Source organism: Natrix helvetica (genome assembly GCF_964273705.1).
Source record: "Natrix helvetica genome assembly, chromosome: 1".
Classification (NCBI taxonomy): domain Eukaryota; kingdom Metazoa; phylum Chordata; class Lepidosauria; order Squamata; family Natricidae; genus Natrix; species Natrix helvetica.
This window is the reverse complement of record NC_138548.1, coordinates 83,695,512-83,706,465: the sequence shown is the minus strand read 5'-3', so window position 1 is coordinate 83,706,465 and position 10,954 is coordinate 83,695,512.

Sequence of the window (10,954 nt, the reverse complement as noted above, 5' to 3'; positions counted from 1 at the left end):
AAGTAAAAACCTTTTGGAATGCTTTCAAATAGACAGATGTTCGCATGTGAGGCACACTTACTCTACACTTTTGCCACGTTCAATCCTTAATCAATTTCAACCCTATCTGGGATTGGCTTTGGAATCAATTTGATCAGCCTGGCTGATCACAGGACTGAATCCAGTGAAGGCTTTCCACAGAATCAGCCACCAGGGCTTTTAAAAGAAGGCTGGTGCAGAATCTTTGTTTGACTATTCCCTTCCCCACACAGATATGCACTTTGTTCTCACTACCATCCATGTCAGTGTTGTTTCACCATTGCATTGTCCACCAACAGCAATAACTAACCTGATGAATGTGGAGAAACATGAAATACTAGAATAACTTTTGCCATTATATGTAAAATATTTGTTTTGCTTTGAATGAAAAATATTGATCAATAATCCAATCATTTCAAATATGAAGTAATATTTCAGATGAAGCCTCCTCCATGTGGAGTCTAAGCAATTTTCCTCATTATGCTCTTTTTAAAAGACAAAGTAGTTCATTAGTAGGATACTTGGGTCAGGCAATACTTTTGTTCTGTTTGAATAAAGGAAGGAGACCATTTCTGCCTATTGCCCCTTTAGTCAATGTGTCCTTAGATCTGCTTCAGAGATTAGAGAACATCTGAAATAGAGCTGGAAGTGACTCCAAGGTGACAGAGAGTGGTAACTGGGTAAAGAAACCTCTGAAAGAAAACAACCAAGTTCAGAGAGCACCAAGGACTCCTCATTTCAATCAGTGGCGCAATCAGCCGGTTCTATCTGGTTCGGGCGAACCGGTAGCGGTGGCCGTGAGAGACTCCGCACATCTGACCAGAAGTCATCACGTGCTGTTTTTGACACTCTGCACATGCTCTCACATTTGCGAACTGGTAGCCAAGGTAAGTTTATTTCACCCGTCATTTCAACCCCAAGCTACAAACATTCTCCTTTATTGGTAAGATTGATCTCTTTTCTGACAGCAAGAGCAATACAAAAAGTCTGATCCAAACAAGTTCATTGCACAAAATTGCAGGATAATCAGTATTTGTTTGTGCAAATGTTTCTTACATGCCTTCTTTAGGCCACATAGCTCCTAATGCAAGAATCCAGGCGTGGTTGCCAAAAAGACCAAGAAGCTAATGAAAATGGAAAGAAAAATACCGGAAAAGCAGGGGGGGGCAACTATTTCCTCTCCTTAGACCTACTAATTGCAAGGAATATAAAACTATTTATATAACCTCTGTGTGTTCACGCCTTCTGGTTTTGACTTCTGGAAACTAGTACCTACAACTTTCTTGGCAAACTTTTTGAAAGGGATTTGCCTCCTTCCTAGGGTTAAGAGAGAGTGACTGGCCCAAGGTCACACAGCTGGTTTTGTGCCTATGGTGGCACTACATTTTCTCTATTTGTAGCTGGTACCTTAACCACTACATCAAACTGGTTCCCTTTATGCAATCATTCTGAAAAATCTAAACCTAATAAACAAATAAATATAAACAAACTTCTTTCCTATGTCATAGAATGTCTTTAATACAGTGCTTCTCAAATAGTGGGGCGGGCCCCCCAGGGGGGGCGCGAGGCTCCGTAAAGGGGGGCTCAGCTCAAATTATTTTATATATTTTTGTTTTGCAGGTTAAAGTTTTTTTTAATATTGTGTTCCTTTAAATCCTGTGCTCCTTTAAATCTTTTCTGCTACAGTTAATAAAGCTATTCTTTGTTGTAAATTGATCCACATTTCTTTCTTTTTTTATTCTCTTATACGTTAATAAGGATACAGTGTTATGCAGAGGTGTACTTATAACAATTTTATAGACAAATGATACTATTTACAGTTGCGCGGGGGGCGCGAAATGTTTTCTTCTTCCTAGGGGGGGCATGACAGAAAATAATTGAGAAGCACTGCTTTAATAGAATGAACCAAAATGTTCAAAAATATTAAATCCATTTGGAAAATTTGGATTTTTAAGCAACTATGAGAGGGAACCTATTATTGGATAAAAGGCATAAGATCAGCAGTCTCCTACCAGAGAGGACATGGACTTCATATTAACAACGTGGTTTCCTTGTTTGTGTAGTGCGTAAACTACTCCCGTGATGTATTCATTCAGTAGATCAAGAGAACTAAACCATGATTTCCCCAGTTATAAAATGTCAGTCATACCAGAATTCCCACTGGTAATTTATTTATTTTTTATTTATTTATTTGTCAAACATGTACAAGATAACAAGTGGTTTAGGTTTAGGTTTATTGGACTTATATGCCGCCCTTCTCCCAAAGGATTCAGGGTGGCGTACAACATAAAAACACATATTACAAAAGTTAAAAGAGATATTAAATACAATATCCAAAAAATCCAATAGCCATTTACAATGAGATTTAGAAATTAAATTAAAAATAATTAAAATTAATAATTTATTTTATTCAGGCCAGGCCGGCTTGCTGAAACAGTCAACTTTTTAGGGCCCACCGGAAGGACCAGAGGTTGGGGATTATACGAAGCTCCAGGGGCAGCTCATTCCAAAGGGAAGGCGCTCCCACAGAGAAGGCTCTCCCCCGGGGGTCGCCAGCCGACACTGCCTGGATGATGGCACCCTGAGGAGGCCAACTCTGTGGGATCGTACTGGACGATGGGAGGCTACCGGTGGCAGTAGGTGGTCTCGCAAGTACCCTGGGCCTAAGCCATGGAGCGCTTTAAAGATCATAATTAACACCTTGAATCGCACCCGAAAAACAACCGGCAGCCAGTGAAGGCCGCCTAAAAGGGGTGTAACATGGGAGCACCTGGGTACCCCCATGACAACCTGCGTGGCTGCATTCTGGACCAGCTGAAGCCCCCGGGTGCTCTTCAAGGGCAGCCCCCTGTAGAGAGCATTACAGTAGTCCAGCGAGAAAGGACAAGGGCGTGAGTGACTGTGCACAGGGCATCCCAATCCAGGAAGGGGCGCAACTGGTGTACCAGGCAAACCCGATAAAAGGCCCCGCTGGTCATAGCCATCAGGTGTTCTTCTAAACTAAGCGGCAAATCCAGGAGGACTCCCAGATTGCGGGCCCTCTCTGTGGGAGCTAAAATTTCTCCCCCTATCATCAAAGATGGTACAAGATGCACAAATCGGGATGATGGGAACCACAGCCACTCAAGTCTTGGATGGATTGAGCTTGAGTCTGTTCGTCCCCATCCAGATCTGTACAGCCTCCAGGCATCGGAACATCACGTCGAGGGCATCGTTTGGGTGGTTTGGAGTAGAGATGAAAAGTTGGGTATCATCAGCGTATTGATGATACCATACCCCAAAACCATGGATGATCTTGCCCAGCGGTTTCATGTATATGTTGAACAGGAGGGGTGAGAGAACTGACCCTTGGGGCACCCAAGTGAGGCGCCTCGGAGTCGATCTCCACCCTCCAGTCAACATGAACTGCGATCAATCTGACAAGTAGGAGGAAAACCACTGCAAAATGGTGCCCCCCCACTCCCAACCCCCCGAGTCGTCGCAGTAGGATACCATGGTCGATGGTATCGAAAGCCGCCAAGAAGTCTAATAGGACCAGGGAAGAGGAACAACCCCTGTCCCGGGCCCACCAGAGATCATCAACCAACGCGACCAATGCCGTCTCCATGCTGTACTCGGGCCTGAAACCCGACTGAAACAGATCCAGATAGGCAGCTTTGTCCAGGTACTGGGGAAGCTGACGTGCTACCACACTCTCAACAACCTTCGCTACAAAGCGAAGGTTGGAGACCGGACAATAGTTGGCTAAAGAGGCTGGGTCCAGGCGATGGGAAAGAACCCTTCTCTCAATGAAGTATTGGTAATCGCCTGGAGCCAGCCTCGTGTCACCTCCCGGGAAGCCAAAACTAACCAAGAGGGACACGGGTCCAGCACACAAGTGGCAGCACTGAGTCTCCCCATAATCCTGTCCATGCCCTCGGGAGTCACAGTGAGATAGGCTAAAACTTTGGTTCAGGCTAAATAGCTCTGATATTAAAGGCCTCGAATTCTGGCCAAGGCCATGTTCCTCCCCTTTGCTGGGAAGGAGTTGCTGAGATGACAAATGACTATTTTTATCTGCAGCAGTGCAGACTGACCCAGACGGATGTATCCTGTTGTTCACTTCTGCTTTCCTCCCCAAATGCAATAGTTAGAATGTGATAAGGTCTGCACAATTCTTGAGATGTGGGTAACTCCCTTTTCTTCTGTTATCGGTAACCAAATGTGTGTCGAGGCGTTTTCTAGTTCTTCTCAGGGCCATATATGTCAAATGTAACACCCAGTTAATGTACACGTAATTTGAAGTACATTGAAACGATTTGCTATGTTATGGCGGTTTGAACCTATGCATAATAAATTCCTTCCTGCACTGAAGAGCTCGGCCCAGTCCCTTCCTTTTCCTACAACAACAGGGTCAAACCCATCCCAGATAGTTTCCACAAGATTCATCCCCGTCGACTCGCCCAAATCTACCCAGAGTCCAAGCCTGTCCGAATCTGAGCAATTTTGTCCTGCAGATACTGAGCAAATTCCTCAGCCCTACCCTGCAAGGGGTCTTCTCCAGTTCCTTGATTAAGTAAGGAGTGGGTCACCCTAAACAGGGCAGCTGGGCAGTTATCTGCGGACACGATAAGAGCGGAAAAATGTTGCCATTTTGCCACTTTTATCACCACTAAGTAGGATTTAATATGAATTCTTACTAGTGTTCGGTCGGGTTCGGACCAGCTGGCCCTCCAATCACTTTCTAGGTGTCTTTTCTGGCGGTTCATCTCCCAGAGCTCCTCGGTAAACCAGGGAACTACCCGGGATTGGCACTGGGTCAGAGGCCGCAAAGGCACAACGCAATCCAAGGCCCCAGTGGCCGCCCTATCCCAGGCTTCCACTAGGGCTTTGGTCGAACTGTGAGCAAGGGATTCAGGAAAAGTCCCAAGCTCCATCAGGAACCTTTCAGGGTCCATCAGGCGCCTGTGGCGGAACCATCTAATCGGTTCCGCCTCCCTGCGGCGAGGGGTGGCAGTATGGAAGTCAAGTCTGATGAGGAAATGATCAGACCAAGACAAGGGTTGAATAGAAATATCCCCTAAATCTAGATCATTCATCCACTGCCCAGAGACAAAAATCAGGTCGAGCATGTGTCCCCTGTTAAAGGCAGCTTCGTCCAGGTACTGGGGAAGCGAAGGTTGGAGAACGGACAATAGTTGGCTAAAGAGGCTGGGTCCAGGCGGTGGGAAAGAACCCCTCTCTCAATGAAGCGTTGGTAATTGCCTGGAGCCAGCCTTGGTGTCACCTCCTCTCAGTGAATTAACTGAGTTAGGTCCATAGCCATCATGGAAGCTATGAACTCCCGAGCTGACTCGGATGTCTCACCAATGGAAGGCAGATTGAAATCCCCCAGGACCATCAGCCTGGGGAAATCAACCATCAATCTGGCTAACACACTTTAAATTTTAAATTATTTACTTAGCAGTACAGTTCTGTATATCTTTTTATCCTCCTCTTATTTATGTATCTATTTATGTATTTATGTATCTATCTATTTAATAATTTTAACTGTCTAAATTTTATAGTTACTTATGATGTATTTCTAATATGGACTGTACACCGCCCCAAGTCCCTTTCGGGAGAGGGGGCGGTCTATAAGCGCTAAGAAATAAATAAATAAATAAATAACACATTTAGCAGCTCCGGCAGGGCTGATGAAACTTAGAAGGGAGACAGGTACGTAACAAAAAGGCCCACCTGGACTCCAAGGCCACACTTCACAAAAAGGGATTCACACCCACCTATCTGAGGCACAGTGACCTCCTGAGGTCCAAGACTTTCCCTAATAACCACTGCCACCACCACCCTGCCCCTGCCCTGGGCTCTTGGTTGGTGAAATGCCCGGAAGCCTGATGGGCATAATTCAATGAGGGAACACCCCCCCTCATGGCCCAACCACGTCTCCGTAATGCACGGAGGGTCCGCTCTCCCCTCTTATATGAGGTCATAAATGAGGGGAGCCTTATGTACCATGGACCTGGCGTTAAGCGATACCAGCTGGAGACCCGGGTCTTGTAATCCCGAGCACCCAGGGGTGTGAAAGGGGCAATGAGCGTCAGAGTGCACAATCACTCTTAAACAGCAAACCCGCATCCCCTGGACATAATTTGGCCCTAGGCCCCCACCGTATCTGCTCCTCCCACATACAGTAGAGATGGCAAACCCCCCAATGGAATGGTTTAATGTCTCCCCCAGAATCCCAACCCTTTCCAGCACTCCCGACCTGCACCCATTAGTTAGCTCTGGACTGTATCCTGGCAGACTCCCGCCCAAGCTGTCTGAGCCATCCAAGTCAACTCACCCCCACTCCTTAAAATTTGATTTCAAAACCCCTGTAAAAAACCCCTAAGAAGCCTCTTCTTCGCATGCCACCTCTCGGGATCCCAAGATCCGTTATTAAGGAAGCATCTTGATAAGCAAGAAGGCCATCCCCAGGAAAGGGGGAGTTCCCAAAGGGAGTAAAGTACTGTCGCAGTACAATATAGAGGAGAGTGTGGCATCAACCAAAACGGAGTGATATCACAGGGAGATGGAACGGGGAGATGACATATCCACGGTGGGGGGGCAGCCGACAGTGTTCAAGGGGGTAGCAGGAGGCTTATGTCCATCATAGGCGTGGTCGATGTTGAAGACAATATGTAAGGGTAACGATCAGATATCAAAATCGCAGCAGATGATAAATTGCGGGTTGGTGAAGCGGCCAATGGTGGCAGCGGTGAGGACAGTGGTGGCAGCGGCGGCTGCTCCAATAACTCCAACAACTGAGCTCTGTCCATGCCAGCCCCACTCATATCCATTGCCAGGGCCGCACTCCATTAACCCAGTCCATAGTGTCACAAGGAGAAGGGCCAAATGGCCAAACAGCCCAGTACAGTGGCCTAGGCAACAGCGGTGATACCGGTTGGGGCCACAACACAGGAGCCCCCCCACTCCAACCACGCCCACGCCAACTACCGAAGCCATCTATACCCATGCCAGCCACCTCAGCCACTCCACCGCTAATCCAGTCTATCACGTCAATAAGCGGGGGGGAGCAACTGGGATAATACCATGGTGTGGACAGCGGCAGCGATGGTGGCAGAAACCTCAGGCAGGGAGCCCCGACGACGACCACACCCACGCTGGCAGCAGAAAAACGCTCGCCATTCTCCATTCACCGCCAACCATCCCGTTTCACTCACAACGTTCCGGTTACAGGGCAGGAAATTGCAGCTCAAGGGTACCCCCAAGATCCCAGGAAGTTCCCATAGCTGGACCTGGAAACGACAATGGGATAGGGTACCCCCTGCATACCCCGAGAAGGAAAATCATCTCCCCAAAGTTCTCCTCAAACACGACTCGACACCATCTTGGGCATGCGCAATAGCTATGAACATAAACATGAACAAAGGAAGTAAATACAGATAAATGGGGACAGTAAGACAGGAATGGTAGGCACACTGGGGGTGCTTTATGGCCCTCTTAAGAATGGGTTGAGGTCCACAGTAGACAGTTTGAGATTGAAGATTAATTTCTTATATCTAGAACAGGGGTATCAAACTTGCATCGTGATGGCAGCGTCACGTGACGTAACATGACTTTTTTTCACCCTTCGCTACATGGGGTGCGGGTGTGACCAGTGCATGACACATCCAGCCCACAGGCCGCGAGTTTGAGAGCCCTGATCTAGAAGAACCTTTCAACCATTATGCTGAAAAATGAGGGCAGGCTTTATATTGCCTCAACAATGGCTAGCTGATGCTAGAAGATCCTGTAGATCAGCAGTGAGGAGATGGCAGAGATCTTAACTAATGCACTGGAAGAAATCATCAGACATAATGGGGGTAGAATCAATTACATGATTATGGATTTCTGGCACAAAGAATCCGTCATGGCAGCCCTTTTACTCTTTCATTTTAGCCACATAATTCAGGCTCATCTCCAGTTCTGAATGAAATGCCCAGGTCCTTTATGAAGCAGAGAAAAGAAGTAAAAGGAAGCAAGGTAGTTGTTCATAATAGGCAACAATAGAGTAATTTTTTTATAACATGCAAAAAAAATTACTAGAGAAGTGCCTGAGAGATCTATTTAAGTCACTAATTTAGATAAAACCCAGCATAAGAAGTAAGATAGTTCAATAAAGGGCTTTCCTCTGATTAGAGAGAAACAGATGCAGCATATGTATCTGTACAACTTTGAAATTTCATTATGAATGCTTCAAGCCGAACAGTTCAAAAATACCCTGGGAATCGAGTATTATAAGCACTTTCACCAGCCATGGAATTGAAATGTTTTGCTCCTATTAGTGCCTTTCTTTTCATATGGCATAAATTGCAGGCTGTCATGGATTCCTACTGCCATCTTGTGGAAATTAAATGTGGCTGGTAAATGTTTTGTTTATTGATGAGAAAACCTTAAAAGTCAGCTTATGCCATAACCAGGGATATAACTGCCTCATTATAGCTCTGAATTCCCCAGATGCCTTATTTTGTTTCTCAAAGCCTTTAAGGTAAGAGCTGCCAGATCCAGCCTGGAGCAATCTAGGTGATTACTAGATAAAAACATTATCTCTTTGCTGCAATCTGGTGATTTCCACTAGCAGAGTTTAAGCAGAGCTCCTAAACGTTTGGAATGTTGAAGTCATAAAATACCATTTATTCCACCAGAGGGCAAATTATTGAGGCTGATTCCTCTTATTCCCTCTAGACCAGGGGTGTCAAACGTGCTACGAAACATTGTCCTCACATGACATATTGCAACTTTTTCCCCCTTCACTAAACCGGAGGTGGGCATGGCCAGTGTGTGACGCATCCAGCCCATGGACTGCGAGTTTGATACCCCTGCTCTAGACCTTCAAGATCATTTAAGATAGCCATGCTGGTTGAGGAATTTTGGAAATTGAAATCCACATATCTTCAAATTGCCAAGTTTGAAAAACACTGGTTTAAAGTGTTGGATTGGCAGAAGGGAGATTCAACAGCAATAGCACTTAGACTTATATACTGCTTCAGTGCTTTACAACCCTCTCTAAGCGGTTTACAGTCAGCATACTGTCCCCAACAATCTGGATCCTCATTTTATCCAACTCAGAAGGATGGAAGGCTGAGTCAACTTTGAGCCTGGGGAGACCTGCACTGCCAAACTGCTGGCCACCAGTGATCAGCAGAAGTAGCCTGCAGTACTGCACTCTAACCACTGTGCCACCACGTCAAGTTTATCTACATCTATGGAGGCCAATCATTCTTTCTTCCTAGCTTATTTCACAAGGATGTTGTGAATGCTTTCTACCACTGCTGTATACCCTTGGGGTTTTTTTCCCAGAGCTGCCATTGTTTTTATCATGTAAAAATCCCCTGGATTCAGGAGCAGTCCTGGAATTATGCTAGAGGTTGCCGTCTTGTTTTCTGCATATTCTCATCCTTTTTGTTTGAACTAAAAGAATCCAAAAAGAAATTGATATTTTCAAGTGGCACACAGATTTGAGAGGTACCAAGGGAAGAATCACCTATATATTTGATGCCCTAAGATATCACAACTGTAGTCTGTTCGTAGAGAATGCCCTTTCCATGCCCAATGAAACATAATTTTTCTTTACCTCTTTTAGATTTTTAAAAATGGATTTAATTCTTTTTCCCTATTAATTGCTCATCGGTTGTGGTTTTGGAGAGAGCACTTCAAGATATGTGTAACAGCATGCACACCCATGGGTGGTCATGTTGACCTGTGATTTGCTACAGGAAAATAACACATGGGTGAAACTGCATATATCAATCCAAATAGAGCTGGAAGGAATCTTGGAGGTCTTCTAGTCCATGGCTTCCCAACCCCCACGCTGTGGCCCATTACCAGGCTGTGGCCCACTCGAAACTGGGCCGCTAGAGAGATGGGCAAGGCATGCGCACGTGAAGCCCCACCTGCGTGAGCAGATGGCATTTGTGCGAAGCTCAATGAAGCTTTGTATGCAAGCGCCCTCTGCTCTACTGAATGGAGCTTCACACAAGAGCACAAGCGCCCTCCATTCATGCAGAAAGCTCCATTCGCTCAAGTGTAGGGTGCGCATGCCAGGTATTCATACAAATGGAGCGGTGGGCATGTGCGGGCACCTGCCACTCACATGCCTCCCCCCACACCGGGTTGGACTGCCAAGCTGGAAAGGTTGGGGACAACTATTCTAGTCCAACCCTTGTTCACGTAGGTGACCCTATACCCTTTCAAACAGGTAGCTGTCCAGTCTCTTCTTAAAAACCTAAAGTGATGAAGCACCTACAACTTCTGAAGGCAAGCTGTTCCATTGATTGATCTCAGTGTTAGAAAGTTTCTCCTTAATTTCAAGTTGCTTCTCTTCTTGATTAGTTTCCAATCATTGTTTCTTGTCTTGCCTTCTGGTGCTTTGGAAAATAAGTTGACCCCCCCTTTTTTTGTAGCAGCCCCTCAAATACAGGAATACTGGTATCATGTCACCCCTAGTCTTTGTATCAGACATCTTAGGGAAATACATAGCACAGCATTTGTGCATTGTCATTACTCTGACACAATGTTTATTGCAAACACCACTATGTGAGTGCTGTATATGTTGTCTGACCATCAGCACAGCTAACAAAGCACACAGACACAAGTAAATAACAAATAACAATACGTGTACAACAATAAAACTTATGCTAAAGTTTTTGCAGAAGACGAATACAACCCCTGATACAGAAAGTGTATTGAAACATTAAGATGATTCTATGATGGGGTAACCAGAACAAAGGGGACTTCTTCCAAAAGTTATATGGCAGGGTCCGTTTAAAAATAGACCATTAAAAAGGAGATAAAAGAGCAAAAGAAACAATTCACCCAAAATGCAAACCGGGAATTTAACCCCCGTATTATTATTATTTTAAAAAAAAACCTCAGTACCTTAGCATAAATAGAGAAATGTGTAGAAAGACACCAT